The sequence below is a fragment of the Dicentrarchus labrax genome, unplaced genomic scaffold (genome assembly GCF_905237075.1).
Source record: "Dicentrarchus labrax unplaced genomic scaffold, dlabrax2021, whole genome shotgun sequence".
In the NCBI taxonomy this organism is placed as follows: domain Eukaryota; kingdom Metazoa; phylum Chordata; class Actinopteri; family Moronidae; genus Dicentrarchus; species Dicentrarchus labrax.
Genome location: NW_026136719.1, coordinates 19066853 through 19082393, shown reverse-complemented (window position 1 = coordinate 19082393; position 15541 = coordinate 19066853). Strand labels below are relative to the sequence as shown.

Below are 15541 nucleotides of genomic sequence, written 5' to 3'. Positions count from 1 at the left end.
AGAGTGAGCTGTGTGGGGGTCAGAAAGGGAGACAGAGATGAGTGAGTGTGGTGTGGGGTCAGCCAGACCTCAGGCTGTGATTTGTTGAAGTGCATCAGACGGGAGTCGACCAGAATCTGAATAAATCACCTCAGTGGCACCAGTGACAAAACCTTGATAATGCCCGTATTTTAAGTGCATTAGTGCGCCTCTAAACAGGAATCACTTAATGATAGCCAGTAAGTGGGTCAATTGTTTTACTGCTTTTACGTTTTTTAAGACAAGAGCTTTTATTTTTAAAGATCCCCACTAGACATGTTTTAAGACACATTAATACTCTGCTTGGAATAATAGTACAAAAATGTTCAATTAGCAGTTTGAAATCATTTGAAATCATTTCTACTTCTCCTCCCTCATTTTATGAATATGCAAATTAATATAATATCCAAAGTTTAACTACTAGACACCAGATCTCTCCCACTTCACTGACTCCTTTCTCAATATGCATATTGGAGGCTTCTAGTTTTCATATCACACTTCAGTGAGTTGCATACTGGATGATGATGGATAATGGTCACAGAATCATGCTTATACTGAGATTTAAGGTTCCCCCTTCAGCAGATGCATTTAAAAACTGCTTCCTACCATAATGATCACACATCTGTACAGTGAAGGTTTAATAACAACCAAGTGATGTAACAATAAGCAAAACGTAATTTTCGAGTGGAGTGGAACTTTAAGCCAGCCTCCTCAACAAGAAGATGCAGAGAAAATTGGAAAAGCTTCCCAGCAAACGTACAACGTTGCACAATACGAAGTTGAATTTGCGCTGGCACAGCGGGGAACAGGAGGTCAGTGTAACTTGTAGGAGTATCATGCATAATCCCGGCCAGGATGAGACAAGCCAGTATTGTCTTACAATTACTATTCTTACTCCAGGCCAACCGCAGACGCAGCAGCTGATGAAAAGATTGATTGGAGGAGGTTAAAAAGCCATTTGATACTGCTGAGTTTGATTAAATTACATGTTTTAGGATTAAAACCCTATCAGCAGCAGTGGGCCAGCAAGCAGAGAGGGTGACAAGGAACAGAGCTGCTAATCTCTATTATTCTCCTTGTGAGGTAACTTTCTATTACCCTTTGAAATAAAAAGAAAGAAATCCGTATATTTTTCACAACAAACGTCAACACAGATATTCGGGACTAGCAGCAGTAGTTCATCAGCGTTTCCATGGCAACGGTGGTGAAAACAGGAGCAGGCCTCCACTTCTTCCCTCATGTCAGTATGTATCCCATTATGGTTGTGCTGTGCGGACAGAAGAGCTCTGCCTGCTCGCCACAGCTTTATTTATTTTACTGTCTTTCATCTGCAAACCACTACCAATCTGCATCAGAGGGAAATCCACTCTGTGTATCCCATAGGTGTCATTTAGGATTGATTCCCTGGAATTAGCAGACGTCAAAGTGGAACCATGTGGCTGTCTGTCTGTCCATCTGTCTGTCCTTACCAACACCTGTGATAAGGCTCTTTTGACACTGTCTTTGGTTATCCACAGATTAATTATGGCCTCCAGGATCCACTGAGAGTTCACCTTTTGAGTATCCGTTAAATACTAAGGGCAGAAGTGATAATAAGCAAGAAGTGAAATCCACTACTATCCAAATCCGAGATAAATGCTTCAGAGGCTGCTGTGTTAATGCCAGATTAACTATTTTTCCCCTTGCTAAAACATTTTCTAATGAAGCTTATCCACTTACCTAAAAAAGACACAAGGTTTAAGATCGCTGCTGAATTGCCTTGATTCAGTTTTAATTTTTTTTCCATCTCTGTGGTACAAAACCAATAAAATGTCCAAATCCTGCCATAAGACACAGCAGCAACACTGATCAGCTCTATTTTTTCTAGATGGGAAATGTTAAAAGGAGATTTTTTTTAAGCATGCCGTAGCTCCTATGGTTCACATGACCTCTTCAGAAATACTGATAAAACAGTGTGAGTCCACTTTCAAGACAAACAGAGATAACTGGGCTCCGGCATATAAGACCATCAGACGCGGTTCATTATTGATTATCATTTTTGAGTAGTAGTGGCCACTTATTTAGATTCATAGTCAGTACGAACAGTGATCCATAACCCTTTAGTTGTTGGAGAAATCGTATAACAGAGAAGTAAACAACAGGACCACCAACAGCTCCAATATTGCTGATTTATCCTCACTGTGTTTATCATACGAGTCTCAGCACCACCACCACCACAGAAAAATGGGGAATTCATCATAAGGTCCTTAAGTGGTTCTTTACTTGAATTTGGCAAAGCGCAAGACTTTGAGGCTAAATTCAACAAAGTAGTTTCACACGTAAAAAAAGAAGAATTTGTAGGAAGAATGTTAATTACATAAAAAGAGACTTTAATTCAGTTCTTTGCCTGGCCTTTCACATATATTTAGTCTGCTTGTTTAGCATCATCTTCACTTATAATCAAAGAAACTCTATTCACAACAAAAGCTGTTGTTGACAGAGTCCAATTTAAGAGTCCTTTCATTTCTCTCTTTATTTTTTATTTTTTGTCTTCACACATTGATTTCTGACTTTTTTATTAGATTAGTAAGACTTTAACAAACATGGAAAAAGTTGGAAAAGCAAAGCAAGTATACAGAGAAAAACCTGCTCAAATAAGACCAGAAAAAATATGAATAACTCATTCCAACTTGCGTTAAGTGAAATTTATTACTGTAATTAAAATTGAAAACAAAAACTCATTCCAATATTAACAGTGTTCAAAAGACTGTAGCACCAGAACATATGAACAAACAACAACAATGTGAAAAACATTATAAATTAAGTATTTTAAAAGAAAAAAATACAAAGAGTATGCAACAGATAATGATGAAAGGGACACAGTAAAACGAAATATGGCAACAATTATGGCACAAAACATCCTCATAATTAAAATATTTGCATGGACTATGCTTTTGATGTATTTCACTTTGCCGATAGAAAATGTACAGGACACACACATTTAGCATTTAGGTAATTGTATTACTGGATATCTATTTTGTGGACAATCATTTCTCCAGTGTGTAGAAATGTGTACTACAGGTTCTCATTGATAAGTACAGTAAAATCCTCGCTGGCTAGCAGTCTGTTGAGCCTAAAGTCTACAGTTTTCACAGTAAGAAAAAAATAGCATTGCATTTTTCTACTTCTTCTACTTACTATTTAAGGATCTAACAGTTTATGCATACAGTTCCAAAAATTGGCCCTAATTGTTTTTGTCCAAGATAAAAAATAAATATACATACATACATACATACATACATACATACATACATACATATATGGCATCACTGGTGTTTTTGACTGCCTGAATTTACATTTACATTTGATTTCTACATGCAGTCACTCAAGCATTTCTTCCTTCATTTGGTTGAAAGAAAGAGAGCAAGACAGAGTTGACTGATCCAACATGAAACATCTGCCACCTGATTGATTCCTGAATCAAATTGCCCATAGCAACGGCTCGAGCTTGGGCTTTTAAAAGAGCTATTTCACTCTAATACATGGCCCATTACCAAATGGCAATTCATCACATTAACCCTACCTCTAGAGAGCTGACAGTGTCTCAGTCAGTACAGTGCCACAGTGCTCTCTGTCTCCAGTCAGGACACACTCAGCAGCATGTCCACTTTGCCATGACTGTGTTTACCTCAGGAATACACAAACGCAGCCTGCCGCAGGCTCTATTAACGAAGCGAGAGGAAACCTCTGCTGATACACAGAACATAGACTAAATGACCCTCTTATGTTATATACAGATATACTGTACTGTGTGCACGTTATTTGTCATTGTGCAGCAATTTAAAACAGTATATTATTATGTAATGGAAAAGCATAATGAAGATGCAACACTAAAGGTTGCTACTAAATGTTCCAGAGAGGACACAAATGCAACAATCAGCGCACTCTCATAAAAACACAGACAACTATATTTTAAAAATTCACAAAAATAAACACTTTCGCCAAACCTTTAATTAGCATGAAGCCGTGTGCTTTAGCTGGAATTAAGGAGCTTCAGGCCCAGCTGTGGTGAGCCTGATTACTTAATAATATGGTGATAAACACAACTATCAATCAAAGCCCCTGACAGGACTTACAATTCAGGGGAGATCAGCCAAAATAAGAGCTGCTGACTCTCTCATTGTGGCGGTGTATATGGGGGTGTGTAACAGGATATTCGCTACAGTCAGCGATGAAGTTACTTGCACCAATGTAATGATGGAAAGAAATAAAGTGTCACTTTTATTTACAGAGCACAACTGCAGTAACTACAGCTGTCTCTTGAAAACAACAGTTGTGCAATCTAAAGTCACTCAGTGTGGAGGACGACAATGACACTATGTTTGAAACACTGGTCTTAGCCACAGTAAACACACCTCACAGTACATTGAACATGAAGTCCTCCAGAGCACAATGCAATACGTGTCCAGTGTGGTTCATACAGCAGTGATATGGTAAGATCACTCATTAGCATTGATCATAAACACATCTTATGATGCAGTGAGCATATTGTCATTCTAGTATTGTATTTTTCAGGTCATAAAGTATATAGTAAACTGTAAGGCATATCAGTTATTGTCAATATAATCTCATGCACAGACTGTAGTATGATGTGTAAGCTGCTGTGTCAAGACAGTTTTAGGGATGAGTGTAAAGACTAAGCACCATGTCTAACTCCTCACTTAAAAATATAACTTGTCTGTTTTATTACAATCCAAGCCATTCGTTTTTTTTAACTAATTAAATCTTGTTCAATCATTAGAGATTGCTAACTATGCTTTTATTTTTTGGGATGTACCTGACACAATGGCAGACATAATCAAATAGGCAGATATAATATCAAACTGGCTTTTAACTATAAAAAATAAAGTGCTGTATAATAAATCTTAGGTAGGTCTAAAGGGCTTTCAGTTGTTTGATTACAAGTTTTCTTTTGCAGAAAATCATAACCAGAAATTTGAATAGTGGATGAAATTACAACTGTTAAGTTCATCTTGATATCAATACAGTATATGCAATATTATTTCTGTTGAACTCATAATAGCATATAATTACTGTTACTGATCCTTGTAACTCTAACTAACTTTTAGTGACTTTCATTTTTAAATTAAATTGAGCGATCATGCTCCCCTTGTAGCTGAGAACAAATGTTTTCTGAAAATGTTTCAAGCTGTATTACACATTGAAAACTGTTTTTGTTAGTTGAAGAAACATGTAATGCGTGGAGATACAGGTTTTCATTCTATGACTGCCTTCATAAGAAAGCTACTGGATGTGCTCAACATTCTGTATCTAATAAGACTTAAAATAAGATTCTAAAATTCAATTTACTTCAATTTATGATTTATCCCGCTTATTATATTTTTTATCTCTTAAAATAATCAGTATGGTAGCAGTGGACTAGACGCACATACAGTATATATACATGCAGTTTATCCTCATTGACTCACTACCTCTTGTTTTGGCCCTCGCCGCAATCAGAGTTACCTTCTCCTCGACTACTACTACTGCGCCGCTAATGTTGCTGGGTTCTGTTGGTCGAAGGTCTTTACAGCCGACGTGACGTGAAATAAATTCTGGCTCTGAGAGGTAAATCACTGCAGCTCTGGGGGACTGCAGCTATTCTCTCTCACCTCGCCACTTTTAGCAGACCGTGGCTGATTTCCTTCCTTGCGTGACTCTGGAGTGTAAACACACAGCCAGAGTGACTCATCACTATTTCTCACTTCCATGGTCTGATATAAACACATGAAGGGGTCAGGTGTCATTTTAGGGTGGCGAGTGGGTGGGGTGGGGGGCCAGTATGTCTCCCCATAAGACATCTTCCATTCTCCAAAGAATTCACAGCTTCCTGTGGCGAAAGCCGCACGCCTGCCCACTCCAGCCTGGTGGAAGGAGAAAGAGAAACAGTTAGAAATAGGGAGAGAGAGAGATGGACGGACAATTTGGATGATAGATTAGCTTCTCTGCCACACTGCTCTTCAGCAAAATGGAAAGAATGTAGTTGTGATGAGCCTGTATCTCTTTTCACCCCAGACAGGACAAGAAAAAGGGTGATGGTTGGAGACAAGATGGAGGGGATGAAGTTAGGTTTAATTGTGTGGCATAAATGAACTTCATTCTGTTTCTTCTGGTGGCGATTTGATTTATAAGTCATGAAACCTTGTTTATATGCGCCTGCCAACTTGTGTCTTTTGGACCGATTGGCACTTTGTTAAAATGGGATGTCTACAAAAGTCCGATCAGCACTTTGCCTTTTTGAGCCCTGCGTTATTGCAGGGTAGTCGGGGTGGAAGGGAGGGATGGCCACTTCCTTTCAGGCCCCAATCTAAAGAAGGGCCAAATACAGTCCAACATCAATCACTTTGCTCTGCACAGCTTTCCCAGTACCATTGTTATAGAGCAGACCAACGGAAAGAGGCCGGTAGCAGGTGGAAATAAAAAGCCCTTTGACAACTATAGGCTGAGATTCCTCCCAAGATCGTCACAACATTTACAGCAGCCAAAGAGAGCAACGTCTGGCTGCCAGCATCAGTCTGGACACACACACACACACACACACACACACACACACACACACACACACACACACACACACACACACACACACACACACACACACACGCACACACACACACACACACAAATATTTAGTCAGCATTCTTATGTACACTGATACATATATACATAGATGCAGCCATAGACAGCCATTACAGGTGTACAAAAATAAAATCAGAAACGCAGTCAATCATATTTTAATGTGTGTGTACACATGACGCAGGCCTGGACATACAGTATGCACATGTATGCAGAAATACAGACACAAAGAGGGACAGAAGATAACCCCTACATCTATTATCACAAACATTAAAAAAAACAGTATTTTTCATAATATTATTTGCTGGATTATTTTGTTGAAATTACATTCAAATTCTGGTTTATAGAAATCAAGTGCAATGAACATCCGTTTGCAGATGGAAACCTTATTATATTTTTATCAGGGATGTAAATTAGTATGAACAGGAGCAGATAATGTGCTCTGAACAGGTACAAACAGCATGCTAAATTTAAATTCATGCAGTAATCTGTTTGTTTTTCCTCTCAACTGATTGACACATTTTCCACAAACATCACACCACTTCATCTCACAGTTGCAAATCACGCAGAGGATTAAGATCCTTTTATTACTTCTAATCTTGGCTCATAATCATCAGGTTAAGATTATTTTGTTCAGTATTAAGTAATCCAGGTGTTTTTGTGTCTGTAAAGTCCAAACAGAAACTGCTTGCTAACCCAAGCAGCATCACCTCTCATGATGTAGATTTGACAAAAATAAACAAATAGGCTACATCCTAAAAACACAGAGTAGTTTAAATAGTTTTAAGTTTGACAGTCAACACGAGTCATCCTGATGTTGCACAGGTGTTATTTTTACCTCATGATCTGATGTGGAAGCCTGGCACCTTGTGCAAGTTGACATCAGATGGGAAACTGCAAAGTTGACGTTGGGGAAATTAAAGGTCCATGCACATTGGCTGAGAGATTCTCATTTCATTTTCTATGATTATAAACATTTTAGACCAACTTTATTTTAATCTGGGTTTCCTCCCATTATGTAAACATCTAGCTTTAAAAGAAAAAAACATGCAATATTACCCAGTGTAACTATGGTTGTATTTTCCTGCTGTTAAAGCCTCCTGTTGAATTTGAAAAAAATTATTTTCACCCAGATTATTACTCAGTTTGCACATTTCTTTTTTGAAGGTGGGGTTCTTATACAAATCATCATATTATTCACGTTTTTTTTTAGCATGCTTAAAACATTTGTTGTTTTACACATTTTATGAAGTTAAATATATGCAGACTATAAATGGCAAGAAAAAAAATGAAGCAGCATAGCACAGCTAATTTTATACAATAAATAGATACAGACACAGACAGTGAGCTTTGCACCACAACAGAAATTTTTACTTCCTCCTCTTCTTCACCTTTAGACAAGCCCTTCCTTCACAGGTTGCATTATAAAAGCAGTATTCGTTCCTCTCTTGTCTTCATTCCAGTCTGTCCCTGGCACTGCCCATTGCACCCACCACACCTCCCCCGCATCTGTACTGCTCTCTTCACTTGGGATCATAGGCTAAAACCTGGCAGGATCACTGTCACATGATGCCCATGCATGTGATGCTTCACTGGGACCCCCCTCCACTCAGGATATGCTCTCGGCCTTTTTCCCACCCTAGTGTTCCGCTGTGGAGAGCTGGGCATTACAACCGATTCCAGTTACCATCCCAAAGCATTCCTGACTGATTCCAACCACTGCTTGGCTATGGGTTCCCACAGACAATGAGGATATGCTATAATTTCAAACTGGCTGGAGCACTGGGTATCAAGTTGTGAACTACCAAAGCTGTTTATGGCAGAACAGAGGAGTTTGAGCTCCACAATAGGCAATTACCATGCCTACTCACCCCCCTCCCCTTCATTCAATTTGTGGTTTGTCTGTAGGTGGGTTCGGTTGTGCGCAGATTAAAAATAGCCAACCCTTTCCAGACAAAAACTGCGAGAGACATGGAACACACATTGCACAAATGATATCTCCCATTGTGGTGTACTGTTTGGGAATTCTTAATTGCTTTTTCCGAAGCAGCTTGCCACAGGAAAATCCCCCTTCAGAGTAAAGAAAAAAAGAGTTGGTGGGCTGTGCGTAAACACCATAGATATTATGTAAACGTGCATGTAAACACGTATGTATAAACCCATGTCGCCCCATGTGCACCCATCAAACTGCCATCAGAGCAAGTATCAAAGGAGCTAACCTGCAGCAGAGCTAGTTGTGGCCTGTGTCTGCCCTCCCTCTCTCTTTTGTGTTCTCCACTGTGGTTTCTGCTTCAACTCTTATTATTGATGTCTCTCCCTGCATCAGACAGACCATGATGGACCGGCCCTGGGAGGTGTGCATGGCTGCAGGGTGGGGCACCAAACAGGCTCCCACTCACTGTGTGGGACTGAATCTTCACAGAAAGGCCACAGTAGAGGAGCGGTAAAGCGTCTAAAGGAAAATTTGAATGTGTTCTCTCTGGACTTTTTTACAGGAATTAAGAACTGATAGCAATGCACAATATGTTTTTATCAAAATGCTGCTTTAACTCAAGATATATTCAAAAAATGAAATAATAAATACATTTAATATAGTAACTGAATCTGTATGTTTTTTGTAATTGTATGTTTATTTAATAATATGTTATCGGGGAATTCTAAAAAAAATTATGAACAGCTATCCCAAATTACTGCTTAAAACATAATGCAATTAATTTAACAGTGTCCTAGTTTAAATAAAATTAAAGATAAAATTAAACTAAAATGTCCAATCTTTTATTTATACACATTCTTCACTTGAGCAGAGTTGAAGACCACACACAAACACAAAAGTGGAACCGAGGCAAACCTAAATATTTATGGGATTACAAATTGTCGTCGTTCAATTTTTAGCTAAAATGACTCGATGTCAGTAACTTAAATTAACTCTGATTAACAAACACAATGGACAACAATGGGAATAAGCTGGACTTTATCAGTCTATCACAGACAACGTCTGCTATGTTGTACTTTTTGTTATGTGTTTCAATAAGCCAAACCCCAAGTATCCTAAAAATCCCCATTTCATTGTCAAACTTGAAAATATTCAGGAATATTGGTCAATAATTTCTAATCTATCTTCTATCTTTTAATTTTGCTGCATAAATTGAGAATGAATCCAAAGACAAACCGTCTATCAACCAGACATATAACAGTGAACCCACAGTCACATTTTTAAGTCATGCTTAACCTTGAAGTCAAAGCCTGAAGTGAGTAAAGTATGTTCATATTTTTGTTGTTTTTACTTTTTTCTTTATGCTTTGGGTGTTTTTTTTTTTTCTTGTTTTACACAGAAAACAGTTTGCCAACTTGCTGAAATACCAATTTGCTTTGAACAGGTATTTAAAATTATGGAACATTTTCCCTGCAAGTGCTAACCACATTTGGACAGTTTGGAATTTGTAAAACCTCTGGACCTGCCAAATCCTCCCCACTGCTGTCCTTCATGTCAAATTATGTGGTACTGCCTATGATCACAAAATAAACCAGAAAGAATTTTACATATGCCTTTATTCTTTTTTCATTGTCTGAAAGGCACATTTTCTTTTCAACATGCAGCTGTCAAAAACAGAACCAACTCTGCCTCTAACACGTGACAAAGTAGTGAATAGTGAAATAAGCAAATGGCAATCTGACGATGTGAGTGGGCTATCTTTAATTTGACAATATAGCACACCAGGGACTGTTGCGGGAAGTCCTGCCGAGGAGGCTGGAGTTCTCACAATAACGTTTGTACCAGTGACTCATGTATTTTGGCATGATAAGCTCCCTATCTGCAGAGCGATGGCTGTTTTTAACAAAAAATAAATACTTAGTGTCGAATGCTCCGTTATCCGAGATGCAAACGTCAGAAGACCATTTCACCTGAAGCTTAGATATTTTTATCATCTCTACTGTGGAAAATCCTAATGAGGTTCGAGACCTTTAAATTATTTTCTGCCCCAATATTCAATTAAATCATTAATATTTAAGTTAACGTAAACGTAAATATTATTTTAATTGAAGGTCTGAAAAATCCCAACATCATCGACGACTGTCAGGGATCAGGTACAGCTGGATGGACGATTGCGTGCTTTGCTGCAGGTGTGCAGCGCAGGCAGACAGGTGGGCGTATGCGTAACATGTGACACGTGCATTCTATCAACCAATGAGAAATAACAACGAGAACACAGCAAAACTTTAGTTATTACACGGACAGTGAGAAGTTTAAAATGTTACCTGTGTTAAAATATTAACACAGGTATCAAGTATTACTAATGAACATACGGTGATATGTGTGGTAAATATAAAGGCCTGCAGCAAGGCAATATATTTTTTAGAAAAAGATAATATACTAATGAAAAACTCGATTTTTATGTAACTTCCATCACTATGGCACGTTTTTATCAGCTCTATATTGTGATGCCTGTTATTTAACTTGATTGAATTTAAGAATCTTACATTGCAAGGACGTATCTAGGATTATCCTCTGCGACGAAAGATAAGAGCACTGAACTAAATGAGTCTGAGATCAGATTAAACTTCCCATCACACTCTCAACACCTGCAGCCCGACGCACGGCAAGGAAAATACGAACTGATGATATACTGAGTCAGAGAGTAGGGTCTGTAATGCCCATATAACTGCTTTAGGCTCACTGTAAAGGACACTTCAGCAGGGCGGGTGTCCATAAGCCTGTTCCCATATAGCGAACATGGGATGTGAAATTTTTTTTTGGTAGAAGTAACACTGACACAAACATGTAATTAGTCAGTCGATTCTGTAAGGGATGCTGAGCCCGGGGGACTACTTTCTTTTGCGCATTCACACACAAGAGGGCGCGGAGTAGATATCTCGCCAAGAAAATTAAAAAGTCATCGGGCGCACTTCTGCTGCAGCTGATTACTGAGAGGGTGGTGCCCATCAAATACACTTCAAATCCATGTAGAGACCCAATGCGCGCAATCAGAGGTCTGCTAGCAATCCCGTCCTTTCTCGTTCACATAAACACCACTTAAACGAAAATATACACGGCCACCTACAGCGTAGGGAAAGTGATGAAGGGGTACCCACCTCGACATTACACTGTTTTCAATTAAAGCGACAATGAGTGAAAAAGAGGCGACACTGCAGAGACAAAGAGCCAGGAAACCAATTAGGATGCATCTTAAAATCAAAAAGTCGGAGAGAGTAAAAAGTCTGGTGTGCACTTAAAATGTGTAATTCAAATCATTTTATATAATAGTTTCATCATAGACATTTTTATTTATATGATTAATGTAAATAAAAACAAGAGTAAAAAAAAAATATATAAACAGAACCTTTGTTTATTTAACAGATTTTGTAATATAACGACGAGATGCTGCAGCACAAGTTTATTTTCTAAAGCGCAAGAATATCTTCAGTAATTCTGCGTAAAGCTGACAGCATGCCACTTGTATTTGTGCAACAACGAGTTACAATATTTACAGGCTTGTCTTTTACACATTTATTCCCACATGACCTGAGAAAATAAAATAAATCAAATCAAAGAAATCTGTATGTTAGCAGAAATTCAGCTGTCAAACCATTTTCAGGCCCTCAGACTAATAGGTAAATGTTATTCTTTGTAAAATCCGCTATGTTCATGTATTTCAGCTTTTGAACTTTTATGGGATTTTGAAACTGTATGGATCTATTTATTGATTTGAAATAATGTTATCGTTTTTTAAAAGCTCCAGATGTTTAAGTTGTTTGCTCTATACTATAACAGACTGTGTGATTCCCGCATGTAGTCCTAAGTACTGCTTCAAAACCTGATTCAAGTTCAAGGCGGATGAACTTACGGCCAGTAGATCGATCACTCTGTCTCAATGTCCTCCAAACAAAGTCCCTGCGGCCTCTCGGTGACCCTCTGCGGCCCTCTTTCACCGCCGGTGAGAGAAACTGGTTTATTTCTCAAAGATAATCGTTTGTGAAGAACAATTAATTCGTACGTTGTAACACTTAATCATTCTCTGAGTCTCATTGATCTGAGCCTCATCTCCCCAAGAGTTTAATCTGTGTCCGTGGAGCCAAATCAAATTATCTTGCTGACCGCTGCAGCTGTTGGATCTAATCCGCCGGGTCTATTTGCCTAATTGGTATGAATACTCATTAATTTTATAGTTAGCCATATCGTGACTTGCTCAGATGATGTAGCACAATGTGGCCTTTAGTGCCTGGATCTGGGAGAACACAGAAAATCTAAAAGCGTCACAACTAAACTGAACTTACTGTCAATATTACAATATTATGTCTGACAATAAAGTCTAGGTTGTAGAAAAGAAAGGCCCAAATTATATATTCTAGGTCTGTGGATGAGGTAATGTGCCATCGTACAAGAGTTTAAGTTGACTAAAGTGGGACTCTAACCAGTGAGAAACCATTTTTATGTACATTTGGGCAGAGCGTTGCAACAACCCGATTTTTAAAAGGGTGCATAATTGGTTTCAGTGCACTAAATAACGGTAAGACAGTCCGGAAAGCCTGTCAGGACTGTGCACTCTGCGGTGTACCTCCACCTAAGTGGCCGAGCATTCCTGAGGATGCAGCGCTGTCAAATATTTCATGATGGGACGTCATGGAAAAGTGCATGACTTCGTCTGCGATGGAGCAACAGGGAAGCTCTGACCTATAGGGACTCCAGCCTCAGTAATGACGAACATAACCTGCCACCGACGTTGTTATAGCAGCTATTTCCTCTGAGGGAGTAAAATATTCTTAAATTGTGGATTTATTAATTTTTTTTTATTGATTTCTGATGATGTACATTATTATATTATGATGATACTTTTTTATTTCCGATTGATTACCGTAATGTCACTATTGAATATTAAACTTCCATAATATCCCCAAAAATATATATTTTGTGGCTTTTTACTGGTGAAAGAAGTAGAAGAAGAAGAATGCAATGGGGAGTAGCGCATCACCATCCAACACTGATGGGTTGAGTAAACATTTAACCACGGACTGGCTTTGGATAGACATGCAAGTTAAAAATATATATATATGTAGGCCTATATATAACAAAGAAAGAATAACATGACATGGGGCGAATGAGCGTCTGAGAAAAAAAGCGCCCTAATGGAATGAAGTCATCAGCGGTAATTAAATGCAGTGGGCAGAGAGAGGACGGGAGCGCGCCTGCCCCTGGTGCGCGCTGGGTGGTCCGCTATGCTGATAAATGTGTGGCCCTCACTCCAGGCGAGTGGCCGAGCAGGCATCGGTTAAAACAATACTTACATTCATTTATCCATGGGTTTAAATCTCCTCTGCAACAGCGAATACTAACAGTGGCACGCCGGTCACCTTTGGGTTGACAATGAAAATTTGACAATGAATTGTTTTCTCGCTTTCTCATGTGGCAAACCGCCTGGAACAACAAAAAAAAAGGTAGCGGCTCCGGGACTGGGCAGTTCCGTTATACATCAATTAAAACATTTCATAGTTCTGCTATACAAAGAAAATTCATTTAAATATGTTTCCTAAAATTAGACTTCTAAACATGCTGGAACATTTAATAGGAAAAAAAGGAGCTGTTGGTGACATTTACGCACAGGCAACAAAGTCTCCAAACAATGTCTGCTTTTTACGCACATGCAGGGCAAAAATTGCAAATATGTTCATCCACTATTTTCCCCGGTGTTATTTTCCATTGTCTCAAAACCAACAGTCGTCATAAGCATCCACGAGAAACAGTAAAGCCAGGCAGAGACCAGAAGCACAGCGAGCTCAACTAACAGAACCCACGGAGAGGCAAAAGGTTGTAGGCTGCAGCTATCGAGATCTCCAGGGAACAATAAGCAACCTACTGTCAACAGTTTTAGGTTATAGACTGATCGTCTTTCAGTAGCTCTCGCTCACAGCTGCATAAAAGGCAGTAAAATTAAGCTTCTCGACTTTGGAAACACAAAGAGATAAACAAACTGTTGCGCGTCTTCTGAGTGAATTACAATTCGGTTAAAGCAAAAACATTCTGCAGAGCTTAAGGCATAATTTAGGCTCCGTTGTTCTAATTATCCTATAAGATATTGTGTCACATAAAATAAACTCATCTTTTCCACTGTGGCACCACATTTAAGGCGGCCACAGTTCTGCTGGGGTAAAGCGTTAAATCCACTTTACCTTAATTCCTGGATCATTCGATGGTAAACTGACTGCAGGAGTCGATCTTCAAGTCCCCGTCCGAGTTTCTGTGCTCATAGTTCGGCAGAGCTTCCACCTCACTCCTCCCGCGTCCCTGCGTAAATATTATGACTGCATTACACAAACAATATTCATGTGTAAAAACGTCCAACATCACAAGACGCTGCGAACAGACGGGCCTATCGCATCAGATTGAGTATTAGCTGATCTAAAAGGGGCTTTTGCTTGATTTTTTATTTAAAGAAGGCCAGGGAAAATGTTTACATTTTGCTGTATAAACATCCTGCCCATGTTCCTGTCTATCTTTTACAGAAATCAGGAGGGTGGTTTTGAATATGAGGGGCACGTTCTCTGGTAAATGCTTTTTATATAGTAAAAATGTTTTATTAAATATTTCAGAAGTTTAATAAGAATAGAGGCATGACCTATTTGCCGTGCTGGTGCATCAGTCATGTGGTCTGGAATGGAGAGGTGCTGTTTCTTCAACAGGTTTATGATGTAAACTATCACAATATTCAGTGTTAAAAATAAGAATCAAAATAAAATAAAGTCATATTAGTTAACGAGGCAAGCAAAATATGTATCTAAAGGCCATATTCAGTGTAGTAACTATCACTATGTGGTCATGTTATATAGGTCTAGAGTATTATAAGCCATTTGAAGCCATTTCAGCATATAACAGCATATAGGTTATTACAGGCTGTATGGGAGATACATTCCCTAT

The 15541-nt window shown here is 38.8% G+C and overlaps 1 long non-coding RNA gene across 1 annotated transcript; it reads right to left on the bottom strand.

Annotated features, from left to right (window-relative positions):
* Positions 1–2687: 2687 nt before the first annotated feature.
* Positions 2688–15015, bottom strand: LOC127352293 (uncharacterized). Its single transcript, XR_007881066.1, has 2 exons — positions 14797–15015; positions 2688–5921 (listed from the first exon to the last, which is right to left on the bottom strand). It is a non-coding gene; the product is annotated as an uncharacterized LOC127352293 (long non-coding RNA).
* Positions 15016–15541: the final 526 nt, after the last annotated feature.